The 12,710-nt window shown below is 38.9% G+C and overlaps 1 protein-coding gene across 1 annotated transcript in view; it reads right to left on the bottom strand.

The window, feature by feature from the left end:
- The window catches only part of RAI14 (retinoic acid induced 14), a 174,524-nt gene extending 173,429 nt beyond the window's left edge, over positions 1-1,095 (bottom strand). The window contains exon 1 of the mRNA XM_077116933.1: positions 924-1,095. The gene's annotated coding sequence lies outside the window, so the exon portion shown is untranslated. The remainder of the gene's footprint in view (positions 1-923) is intronic.
- Between the last annotated feature and the right edge of the window lie 11,615 nt (positions 1,096-12,710).

Genomic DNA, 12,710 nt, shown 5'->3' with positions numbered 1-12,710 from the left:
CTTCAGGTCCATAAAAACCCATAATTTTAGCATGAACTTCAGATAATAATAGAATTGTGGAACTTTAGAACTAGAAGAGCTTTAGATCCTATCTGGACCAACTCCCTTATTTTACAGATAAGTAAATACCTTATCCTGGAACCATGGTTTACAATCCTAAAAAAGTTTCCAAATAGATTACGTCATTTGTTTTCCTAACAACCCCCTGAAGTAGTTAAAGAGTAAGTGCTATTTAATCCCTATTTTGCAGATGAAGAATGAAGTTTTGGGAAATAAATGACCTGCTGAGGCCATGCCACTGAAAGAATTAGATAACAGACATCTACAATTCTAGCTTCCAAACAGCCTTGTGAGTACTGTTTCTGCTACAGCATGATGTCTCCCTGGGATGTTGAGTACCTACTGGGGACCGCCTAGATTTCATTTCTCCCAGGCTTATTACTTTTGGGTTTTGGAACCCTCTCATGCAGAAAATAAAATACAGGACTCTCAAAATGATACATGAGGTCTTCATGACTGATCTTAGCCCATCTCTGGAGCCTCATCTTCTACTGTACCCAGTTTCCGTTTTTTGCTGGAGCAATTCTAAACACTTGCATTTGCAGTTCTATCTGCCTGGACCACCCTTCCCTTTCACATTTTCATCCTAAACAACTTCCTTTAAGGATGAGCCTGAGATGCCCATCATTTCTCTCCTGCCCCTGCACCCCCTTCTTGAGAACCTACCCCAACCATGCCTCTAAATGGAGCAAGTCTGCACATTATTTGACTCTACACCATCCTGACTGTAACCAGAGGTGGCCATGTAATCCCAAAAGGAGAGATGAGCTGATCTAAAAAAGATAAGAAGCCATGGTATCAAAGAGACTAAGAGAAAACAAATAAGAAAGAAGTTGTCTTGCATTTTGAAATCATTGTATTACCTGGTTCCAAACTCTCACACGGCTCCCATGAACTATTCCTGTATAATCCACAAATTTCCCTACTGGAAGAGAGTGATGTGCTAAAAGAAAATTTAAATAATAAAAAAAGCCCTGATTTGTCACATTTGCCAATTTCAAGGTATGAATACTCCCACTATGGCCTATTTCAAGCTATTGTGATGTCACTGAATGTGGAATTGGGAAGAGATAGGCACATAAATTTGGCTTTTGTGAGCTTATGTGAGGTGGCTCTAGCCTACTAGTGTGTTTGACTTAAGCTAATATGAATGGGTTTCTGTTCCTTGCAACCAAATTCAGTCTGTTCTCATTATTTGCAGTAATATTCTATCAAGTTGCCATGAATGCTGAATTAGTAGATTTTGAACTATTGCTCCTAGGGGAAATACAGGGTTAGATTCCCACAAGCCTCTGCTTACAATATTGTCAACTGATCAATACACAGTCTTGTTGCATGTGCGTTTCAGTTTAAGGACACTTTATTTAATAGATATTTTTGAGTTACTAATATTGAACACATGGCCAACAGCACTATAACACATGCCCGAATGAATCTAATCTAATCTATCTATCTCTCTCTCTCTCTCTCTCTCTCTATATATATATATATATATATATTCGTCTAAGGCACATAATAGCCTTCTTGCACTTAGAAACACTAGACAGTATTTCAGCACTACTATTGGAGATCATTGTAAACAGTGAAATCAGCAACAAAAAATTTTTAAAAATGAGAATTTTGGCACTAAATGTATCATGAAAAGGACACTTGGTTTACAGTTATGAGAGCTGAAATAAGAAGGCAGATGTCACTTTGTTCAACCTCAGCAGGGAATTCAAATTTTTTGCCACTCTGTACATCTCTGTAAATGACCATGATAATGCTGTATTTGATTTGGGGGTTACAAATAAATGTGAGTGAGTATGTGAATTTACAAATATTTTATCTGTGAATAATGAGGATTGACTATACTTTTATTATCACATTAAGACACCATCGATTGGCTAGTTTATTTGCCATCAATAAAAAACAAAACTACTCTGCCTTTTAACCTATGACTCAGTGCTTTATGGACAATCCTGTGTCATGTATGAAACCAGTCATGCCAGCCCTTTGCTCCTTTGACAGTGTCTTGCATCTTTCCCTAGGATGTTGGAACTTACACTGTCCTGAGTTATGCTGCTTTGTATGTGATCAACAATTCTTTTTTCGTTATCTCAGTAATAAAATGTAACATGGTCTTTTTTTTTTTTTTTTTTTTTGTCTGTGAATATCTTCCTTTCTTCAGTCCAGTAAAGCATCAGCTATGTTTTAAAGAAAATAAAGAACTGTGGTCATTTCCCTAACAATAACTACTTGCTTTCTTATTAATAAATGTATGCCTTTCTACTCTGATCCCATGTGTAGGAAGTAACTTTTTTGCTATAACACCAAATCATAGTGTAGTTTTCCTTTGCGATAACACCAAGTCATAGTGTAATTTTAAATGGAAATTAGACTCAACACATGTAGCACCTACATTGCAAATTACTCGAATGAGCTGATAAAATGATTATGTTTATTCCTGTGTAGGTAATGCCAATTATTTTACAAGGGCCCATCTGGTTCACAGTTATTATAAGATTCCATCAAATAAGATGAATTTCAATTTTAGAGATGGGACAGTGTGAAGAAAAAAGGGCATCTTATAATCAGTGAAATCTGGTAATCTATTATAGAAAACAACGTGATTTTAGCCATTAGGGCCTCCACGAAGTTTTCCCTAACCACCTTCCAGCTCTTCTTTGTGTTCCCACAGCACTCGTGAATATCTGTTTTCACATTTAGCGTATCAGGTCGTAATTATTTGTTTACCTGAAGGATTTATTTTCAATAATTCTTTGAGTCCACAGTTGCCGAATACAGTGCCTGGCACATAGGAGGTTCTTGGTAAATGTTTGTGTAATGGCTGATTTGTGAATCCTAGGAGAGATGACTTGATTTCTCAGGCCAGCAGTGTGCAAACTTCTAAGTAGGACAGCTTCTTGGTTCCAGGCTCTCTCCTGCAGCAAATCACTCTCTGACCATCCCTATGCATGAAATCAAAACATTTGATTTCATGCAGGAGACCTGGGTTCGAGTCCCAGGCATGCATCAAAAAAAAAAAAAAAAAAGAAAAAAGAAAACACTGTTCCTTTTGCTTATAGTCTCCCCATACCCTTTGATGTGGGAAACCAAGTCATATTGCAATTCTAATGTGTAATAATGGCATCATGTTTTACCTTTTTCAGATAACTCATGTCCAGTAAGAAAGAAACGAGAATGAGTTAACTCACAGAAGGGAATCTCGATGAGAAGGAAAATTTCGCTTTTCAGAATCCCTGAACTCGTACAACTTAAGTGGTTACTTGGGTTTACTTTATACCATAATTTTGGGCAAGGACATCTGTTAAGTTGAATTGTAAGAAAAGCCTACATTGTCTTTGGTGTTCCTAATCTTCCTCTTGGGTCACTTTCTTCTGTATTTTGGGATTGGGTTGGACAAAGGACCAGAACTCCTGAAAGCACAGGTGACCCAACCTGCAAGGCAGGCCACATGAGGAAACCAACTCTCTTATTCTCACAGAAAGACCCACTTGCTCTAAGCTAACCCAATCATTTACCATTCCATAGCCATGGTCATAAATCCCAGCTCAAGTCACCTATGATACCCTGCTTTCCTTAAGTGAGGAAAACACCCAATCTCTTACAGATCTCAATTCTCGCTGTCCTTCATGTATATATCCCATTTCCCTACTCTATTTATTTTTAAAGGTCCCCAAAATAAAAGTTACTTTCTGTTTTTTTTTCCATAATAACCTTTCCTCTATACATTGCTTTACCTTCCAAGGTCTAATCTAAAACAAGAAATTAAAGGAAGGAAGTAAGAGTTATTGGTATCAGTTAAATAGTTATTAGCATCAATTAGAAAAACAAACAATAGTTCAGAAAATTACAATAAAATTTTCATGATTCTGGTATCTTATATGTTAGGACATTAGAAGGACTATCAAAGTATTGGAAAGTGGGACCCAGTCCAACTTCTAGCATCTGTGATTTAATGTTCAGGCAGAAGTGGGTGGGGGAATTCTCCCCTGCTTTGCAAAGGCAGAAAGAAACCTCTGGTAATTCTTCTACAGGGAGACTCGGTGGTTAAGAAACCTAAAGAACGAAACAATTATAACCCAACATGGAGCAAACAAAGGAAGAAGGGCCGAGTTGGGCTGTTTACAATGAATACTGCTGTCAAAAGGAGGCAGCTTTTTCTAATTTTTCTAAGAGATCAGTGATAAACTGGCATTTTTCACTGCTGGGGGCCACGAGAAGTCAAATTTATGGAACCATCCTCCTATCTGTTTTAAAACAAGTAAGTTCAACATCACCACTCTGGTGAGCTTTAAGTCTGCTGAATGTTCTTGAAGCTTTCATAGTGATATAATTTCATGACTGGGGAAAAATATTTCAGTCATTTCCCTAACTCTAATAGTTTCCATCCATAACCTCGAAGGAAAGGGAAAAATAGCTAATGGTTGTGATGAGGATGTTGCTTCTGAACCTTTGTAAAAAGTGTTAACAAAAGGGATACAGGCATGGGTTTGTATATATAAAAAAGAGCCATCCTCACTCTTTTTTCCTGGAAATTCTTTCATGTAAGTTTGTGTAGATGAGGATTTGATACAACCTGCAGACATGGAGATGAGGTTTTTTTTATGGAAAAGAGGTTTCTTTTCTTTTTCATAAGCCATTTACTTCATGAGAGAAAGAAATCTGTGTCCTTGTCTCTATAGAATACTACTACTTGGGGGCCAGTCACTTTACAACCATTATAATCCTTACAACCTTCTGCACAGATTTGGAAACCACGACTGAGCATTCAAATGACTTGACCAAGACAATAGAGCTAGAATGTGGCTGAACCAGGTTTTGAAGAATTTCTCTCTGACTCCCAAACTTACATCCTTTCCATTTATACCATGTTGTCAAGTAAAGTCAGCAGCCTGCAATAGAATAAGACTTTGGTAAAAGCATATTCAAAATACAGAAATGAATGAGAATTTTAGAATTTGATCATGCAACTCTTACTGTGGCACCTCTAGAGAGTCTATAAACCACTAAGAATAAATCAAAGTTAATTATAAAGGAAAACAAGGGTATCATTAATATTGCAGTCACTTCTGGGTGGGTTCAAATCATCTGGCTCTACAGATCCTGCTGTTGCCCACCTGTGCAGAAGCTACTCATGTTGATTCTGAGCCACACATGGACCTCAGAACTTCACACTGTGGATCTCCAGCCTGGGGGTCCCACCATACCCAATTCTCTGACTCCTTTGGCTTTAAAGTTTTTCACCCTAGGAAGGTGCTCAACTTGTATTCCCATTAATAACTTCTCTTAGCAAACATTAGCCAGCAGAGGTCAGATACACATTGCCAACATGATACAATTTCTGGAGAATTGAAAGGAGGCCATTGTCAGGAAAAGGTTGGGCATTCCTGCTGCAGTGCAAGTCTCTGGTCTGAGGCTAGGCAGTCACTGGAAAGAGCACAGTAGATTCCAATGACCTAATGGCTTCAGTGTAGAGCAGATTTCAATGGCCATATGGCTGGCTTGTACTGAGTTCTACCACTCCATTTCCACCAACAACAACCTGATTCATGCCACCACCCTTTCTCACCAACATTACTTCAGTATCCTCTAACTGGTCTCTTTGTTTCCCTTCTCACACATAATAATCTATTTCTCTGCACCCAACCTCCAACCCTCTCCTCACACAGACTACATCAATGCCCTGGTTTCAACCCTTCACTGGCTTCCCATTGTGTGCAGAGTCAATCTCCAATTCTTTATCACAGTTTGCAAGACCTGGGAGACCTGGCCTGGCAGCCCCTCCCACAACCTTACTCACACCAGTCTCTCTCTTGCTTTCCATGCTACATCTAGCCAGAGCCATCCTCTCTCTATTCCCAGAACATGCCAAGCCCCCTCCTTCCTCAAGGCCTTGGCACTTGGTGTTTCCTCTGCCTGGAATAGAATTTCCCAGGACCTCATCATTTTTGTCCTTAAGGTCTCAGCTCAAATGTGCCCTCTTTGCACAGGTCTTCCCCCTCCCCAATCACTCTCTACCACATTCCCTGATCATTTCCTCTTAGCACTTAGCACTGATGGCAAGGATTACATTTGTTTATTTATTTGTCCTTGTTTGTTGTTCTCTCTCTCCTAAAAGAATGTAATGTCATAAGAGTGGGGACTTATTTTGATCGGCGCTTTGTCCCATTATTCAAAAACTCTCTGTCAATTTGTACCAGGTTTCTTGAGAACAGTCTGTTTTAAATAAGGCCTAATATACTATGAGCTCTTCCAAGTGTCAAATGCTAAATGTGAAATAATGGAAAATTATACTGCTATTGACGATTGCCTTTTGGTAAGGCCAGTTCTAGCATTCATATGTCACTGTTCACCCAACTCACTAGCAGCAACACATATTTTGGACTTCCTTTCAGAGTTTTTTCTTTCCTTTTATATAAATGACTCCAAATGTGGCTCAAATTCACTACCCATTTTCTGGCTTCTCTTTTAGTTCTTAAGACAGAATATTATACCGACCTAGAATAACAAAATACTTCCCTCTGATATTTATTACTACAAATGCCAAGTTCCAGAAATATACTTCACCATAAGAGGAATTTAAATTGCTCTCACTCATATGATGCTAATGTAATCACCAAATATGAAACTCTTTTCTTTCTAAGTCTGTATTGCATATTTACAGTTTACAGAACACTTTTGAATTACTGGCCTCATTTAATCTTCACAACCTGTGAAGTTGTCAAAAAAGAAGTGACCCACATTTTAGAGAGGAAGGAACTAGTTCAGAGTGGTTGGGTACCCCAAACTGTCTCTGCTGATACCCCTGGACCTACTGTCACAGTGTAATTTTCATAATGAAATTGAATAACCCTTTAAAACATGATAGAGGGGCACAGGGGTGGTTCAGTGGTAGAATGTTCATCTGCCATGTGGGAGACCAAGGTTCAATTCCCATTCCCAGCCTGTGCATCCAAAAACAATAACAACAAATGATAGAAGGATAGTTGAAATTGGGTTGTATATGGATAAATACAGTTAAAAGCTACTGGAGAAGTGAGTTTTTCCATCTAGAACAGTAGTTTCTGAGGTTTTCCTTGCAAAGATCCTTCTTATTTTTCCAGTATAGATTCCTAAGACTCAGAGGGTCCACAGCCAATCAGTTTGTAATCCTCTTTGATAACTAGCAATTTAATGCAGAGTTGATTCTAATCCACTCTTAATCAGTGAAACTTTGTGTTTCCTCATTATGGGTAGAAGATTTCATTGTCACCTCATTATGGGTAGATTTCATTGTTTTCCACACCAGATTTTGAGTTGTTGACAATAGTGCAAAGCCTCCTTCCCTTAATAATACCTCTGAAGACCTAAGTGACCCAAGGATAATTTGTGCATAGGGTATGCTCAGGAAAGGTATTTGACTATCAGATAAAGAATAAGTTAAGTTGATTTTAAAGACCAAGCTGTCTCTTGCAATGCTGATAAAGTATAAAACATGAAATAAATGAGTTATAATTATGGGCAGGCAATCTTTTCCCTAATCGTGGCTTATTATAATGATGTTAAATGTGAAGGGATTATTAAGCTTGTACAATTTCCAGAACAAAAGACTGAGTCACATACTTTTGGCTGAAGGATACAAGGGATGATATGTTTGTTGAGAAACATTTTGTACAGATGTATGCTGTGAATCCCGATATAGAGAAACAAACTATTTCCTTCTGAAAGAAAACAGGATACATATTTAGTACCTGATTGCCTCCCTTTTATTACATATCCGAATAACTATTATTTAGGATTATACTCACTAATAATGATGAATATGTACACAGGCATTTAAAAACTTTTACAGAGCTCTTTATCTTTATTGTCTTATTTTATTCTCCCAGCAATTCTGTGACTATCGTTAGTGTGGCTTTGCTGACAATTCAGAACACAGGGGCACAGAGCTTTTCCCAGAGCATCCAACGCTTCAGTAATAAAGGAAGAACTGAAAGCCAGCCTTCCCGACTCTTCAAACAGGCTTGCCACACCACCCTTGCATTGACAGCAGCTGGGATTTTCACCACAGTCTCTACCATTAGCTGTGAGATCTTCTTGGTAGACTTCTAAAACGTTCAAGTTGGAGGAATAGAAAGGGCTCATCACATATTATCACCGTGACCTCTAATTGTCACTCAACTTCTGCTAATAACTTTCTAATTCGACTGGCTGATGAATTCGCCAAGATAAACTTCCCTTTGAATAACAAACTGCTAAATAATGAAAAATTAGTTTCTTTTATTTCAGATGTGCGTGAAACTCCCTCTTAGTCATTCTAAGGGGGGAAAGGAAGAAGACTTGAGAGTTGCAAGGTTTTCGTTGCTCCTACCCTGGTTACTCAGCCGTCTCCCTCCTCAGAGGATAGACAGAGATCAAATGGATCTGGACGCATTTGCACTCTGGAACAATGTAGCCATTATTACAGGGTGGTGGAACAGAATTTGGTCCTCAGAGGTTAGAAGATAGATTGTGTCAGCCTGACACCTGTCTTGGCCTTGCTTAAACTGCTTGTCTTTCTAGGGTAATATTTTCAGGGTCAATAACAAGTGTGAGAACATACTAACCTGCTCATACGTCACAGTGAATGGCCCTGAATGGAACTAGAAAGGAGCCTGAGGCCAGGGCGGTCTTTGTGGGTGGGTGAGCTGCAGAGTTGCACAGGGCCCTATCATTAGAATGGTCATGCTTGCTTAATGCTTTGCTGCCATTGTCCTGAAATTCCTAATAATTTTTGAAGAGAGGACCCTGCCTTTTCATTTTGCCCTGAGCCTACAAATTAGGTAAGCGGTCCTGCTTGGTGCACCAGGATATCAGCCTCAGGAGGAATGACCCAGCCATTGAGAACATTGCCAAGATTTGAGGTCTCCTGAAACAGTCAGGGGGTAAGTCAACACAATGCTGAAAGATCAGCTCAGAGAACTTGAAGACTAACCGCCTGGGGCCCATGGAACCCCCAGGCCTTGGCAAGGAGAGAGGGTGCTGCCTACCACCTGGCAGTAGCTGAAGATTTCATCCCAGAGATTTTCCATCTTAGTGGAAGCCAGAGAGGCTGAGGCCTGATACCCCATCCTAAATGTCAGAAAGTTACAGAGTGTCCCAAGAAATTAGTTTTATGTGGGACCCTTGGCCCATATACCTACTCAATCTATTTAACAGAGTGCTGGGTATGGGCAGATAGGGAACAGATAAAATATCCAACAAGCTACCAACTTGGGCTGTTATTTTGCTGCTGAACCCGTTATTTTAGAAAACATTTTTATTTTTTGAATTATAACTTTTTTTCTTAAGAAAAGGCAATATTCATTGAGAAACAATGTCTTTATTACTGATGAACAGAAAAATAAAATTAAAAATCACCCATAATCCCACTTCCCACAGGTAACTATTATTAAGATTTTAATACACATAAATACAGCTATACCTTTAAAACCAGCAAAATGCAATTATACCATATTATATTGAGAATATGGCTCCATGTCAGGGATACTACAATATTGCTTTTGGTTTACCACAAAATTTTGATAAAATTTATGGTTTATTTAACTAACCTCTATAGTTTGATATGTTGATTTGTTCTCATTTCTTGCTATTTTAAACAATAGTGCTGTGATAAGTAGGCATATAGCTAAGGTTTTGCAGTCATCTCTGACTACTGCTTTAGAATAGTTTTCTGAGTAAAATTTATGACCATATTATGAGATACTTGTCAAATTGCCTTCTGAATAGCTACAATAATCTCTGTTCCTGTGAGTTGTCTGCAAGAGTTTGCAAAGCATTCTTACCACCTAACTTATGGGAAGTGCATGGGCTGGGAATTGAACCTGGGTCTCCCACATGGCAGGCAAAAATTCTACCACCGAACTACCCTTGCACGCTCTAGCAGTTTCTTTTAAAACAAAACATGACTCCTAAGCGGCACCAGCAGCTGTGTGGACACATGGGCATTTATCCCAGGGAAATAAAGGCACTTTGTGGTCACACAAACACCTGTACAGGAATGCTCATGGCAGTTTTATCTGTAACAGCACTGCAGCTGGAAGCAGCCCAGCTGTCCTTCAGGTAGGTGAATGGTTAAAGAAACCAAAGTCTGACCACACTCAGCAATAGAAAGGAATGAGCGACGGATACACACAACATGGGTGGATCCCAAGGACTTATGATAACAAAAGCAAGCCAATCTCAGAAGGACAAATACTGTATGATTTCATTAGTCTAACATTCTGGAAATGACAAAATTATGGAGACAGACCACAGGTTGGTGGCTGGTGGGGTTAGGGATTGTAAGGGAATAGGTGAGTGCAGAGCTATAGGGGGGCAGCAGGCAGAACCTTGGCGTGAAACTGTTTGCATTTTGATTATAGTGGACATGTGCTTCACATGATGACTGCATGGAACTAAACACACACACACACAAACACACATACACGAGCGATTGTACAACTAGTGCAAGCCAAGTAAGTTTTGCTTTGGCTTTGATGGTGTCAAAGTTAAAAATTTTTAAAAAAAGAAAACCCACAACAATAATAACAAATTGGAAGGAAAAAAAAAAACAATAACAAGGTGCAAGAGGGAGTTTTTCTGATGTAATGGCTCTGGGTTTAGGGCCCAGCATCAGTATTTTTTAAATGGCTCCCAGGTTGTCTACTGTACAGCCAGAATAGAGGGACACTGACCACTCCCTTTTTCAGCAGAAGGGAATTGTGCCAGAGAGGGGAGGTGGCTCTCCCAAGGTCACACAGCGACTATGGGAGGAGAGGGGACCACCAGCTCCATCTAAGCCCAAGGTCTGGGGTATTTTGCTGCCCTGGGCAGGGATTGAAGGCTGGGGCCAAACCAACCTCTGTGTTTTCCTTTTCTTCCTTCCCTCCTCTCTTTCTCTGGCCTCCCTTCCTTCCTTTCTTCTCTCTCCTTCCTAATTTCTTCCTCTCTCTCTTTCTCCTTCCTTCACTCTTTCCTTCCTCTCTTGCTTCCTTTCTTCTTTCTCTTTCTCTCTCCCTCAACCCTTCCTTTCTTTCTTTCTCTTCCTTTCTCATTTCTTCCTTCCTTATTTCCTTCCTTTCTTCTTTCTTTCTTTTCTTTCAACTCTGTCAGATATCAAAGTTTTTATTGTGTTAACATATATATATATATATATATATATATATATATATATATATAAAACATCAATTTTCCCATTTTAAGTGTATAATTCAGTGGTATTAATTACATTCACAATCTTGCACTACCATCACCACCATCTATTTACCAGAAGTTTTTCTTCAACCCCAACAGAAACTCTGTACCCTTCAAACACTAACTCCCCATTCATTCCTCTCCCCCCAGCTCTTGGTCACCTCTAATCTATTTTCTGTTTCTTTCAATTTGCTTTTTCTAGATACTTCATTTAAGTGGCATCTTACAGAATTCGTTCTTCTGTGTCTGGTGTATTTTGCTTGGCATAATGTCCTCAAGGTCCATCTGTGTTGTGCTCTGTCAGTACTTTCTTCCTTCTTATGGCTGAATAACATTCCACTGTATATGGTGTGTATGGATCATACTTTGTTTATCCATGGGTTGTTTCTACCTTCAGCTATTGTGGATAATGCTCCAGTGAACACTGTTGTACACGTATCTGTTTGAGTCCTTGATTTCAGTTCTTTTGGGTATTTACCTACAGTAGTGTTTTACTTTTTTTTAGTGTTACTTTTCATTGAAATATTAAGTACGTACAGCAAACTATACACGTCATTAGGGAACAGCTTGTTGAACCGTCCCAAACTGAACACAGTTGTACGATGATCTCGTAGACAACAAAGCAGAATGTAAGCAGCCCCCAAAAGACCTCTGCCAGTCACAGCCACCTTCTACTCTACTTAGCAGTTTTTCCTGTTCTTGAACTGTATAGAAATGGTCATGCTATTTAGAAGCAATCCCAAGGTGTAGGGTGGGGCAACCAGTTTCTTTGTTTGTTTGTTTGTTTTTTTAACTTTTTTTATTGTATAGTATAACAAATAAACAAAGCAAAGAAATAAAAAGCAACAGTTTTCAAAGAACTCTTCAACAAGTAGTTACAGGACAGATCCCAGCATTTGTCATGGGCTACCATACGATTCCCTCATATTTTTCCTTCTAGCTGCTCCAGAATATAGGAGGCTAGAGGGCTTAAATATGTTTTTATCATTACACTCGACTTTTTTTCCTTCTTTTTTTGTGTGAAAAAATAACATATATACAAAAAGACTATAAGCTTCAAAGCACAGTCCCACAATTAGTCGTAGAACATATTTCAGACTTTGGCATGGGTTACAATTCCACAATTTTAGGTTTTTACTTCTAGCTGTTCTAAAATACTGGAGACTAAAAGAGATATCAATTTAAGAATCAGCATTTATATTCATTTGTTAAGTTTTATCTTCTATTTATAATTCCACCATCACCTTTGATCTTCCCATCCCTCTCTTTAGGGTTATTTGGGCTATAGCAATTCTAAATTTTTGATATTGGAGGGGTCTGTCACTAATATGGGGTAGGGAGATGGAACTATCTGATGTTCTGGAGAGGCTGAGCTAGGTTTCACCTAGCTGCACCAGGGACCCATTTAGAGGTTGTAGGTTTCTGGAAAGTTACTCTAGTGCAAGGGACAC

This window comes from Tamandua tetradactyla, chromosome 9 (assembly GCF_023851605.1).
Source record: "Tamandua tetradactyla isolate mTamTet1 chromosome 9, mTamTet1.pri, whole genome shotgun sequence".
Classification (NCBI taxonomy): Eukaryota; Metazoa; Chordata; class Mammalia; order Pilosa; family Myrmecophagidae; genus Tamandua; species Tamandua tetradactyla.
This window is presented reverse-complemented; position numbering and strand designations above follow the sequence as displayed.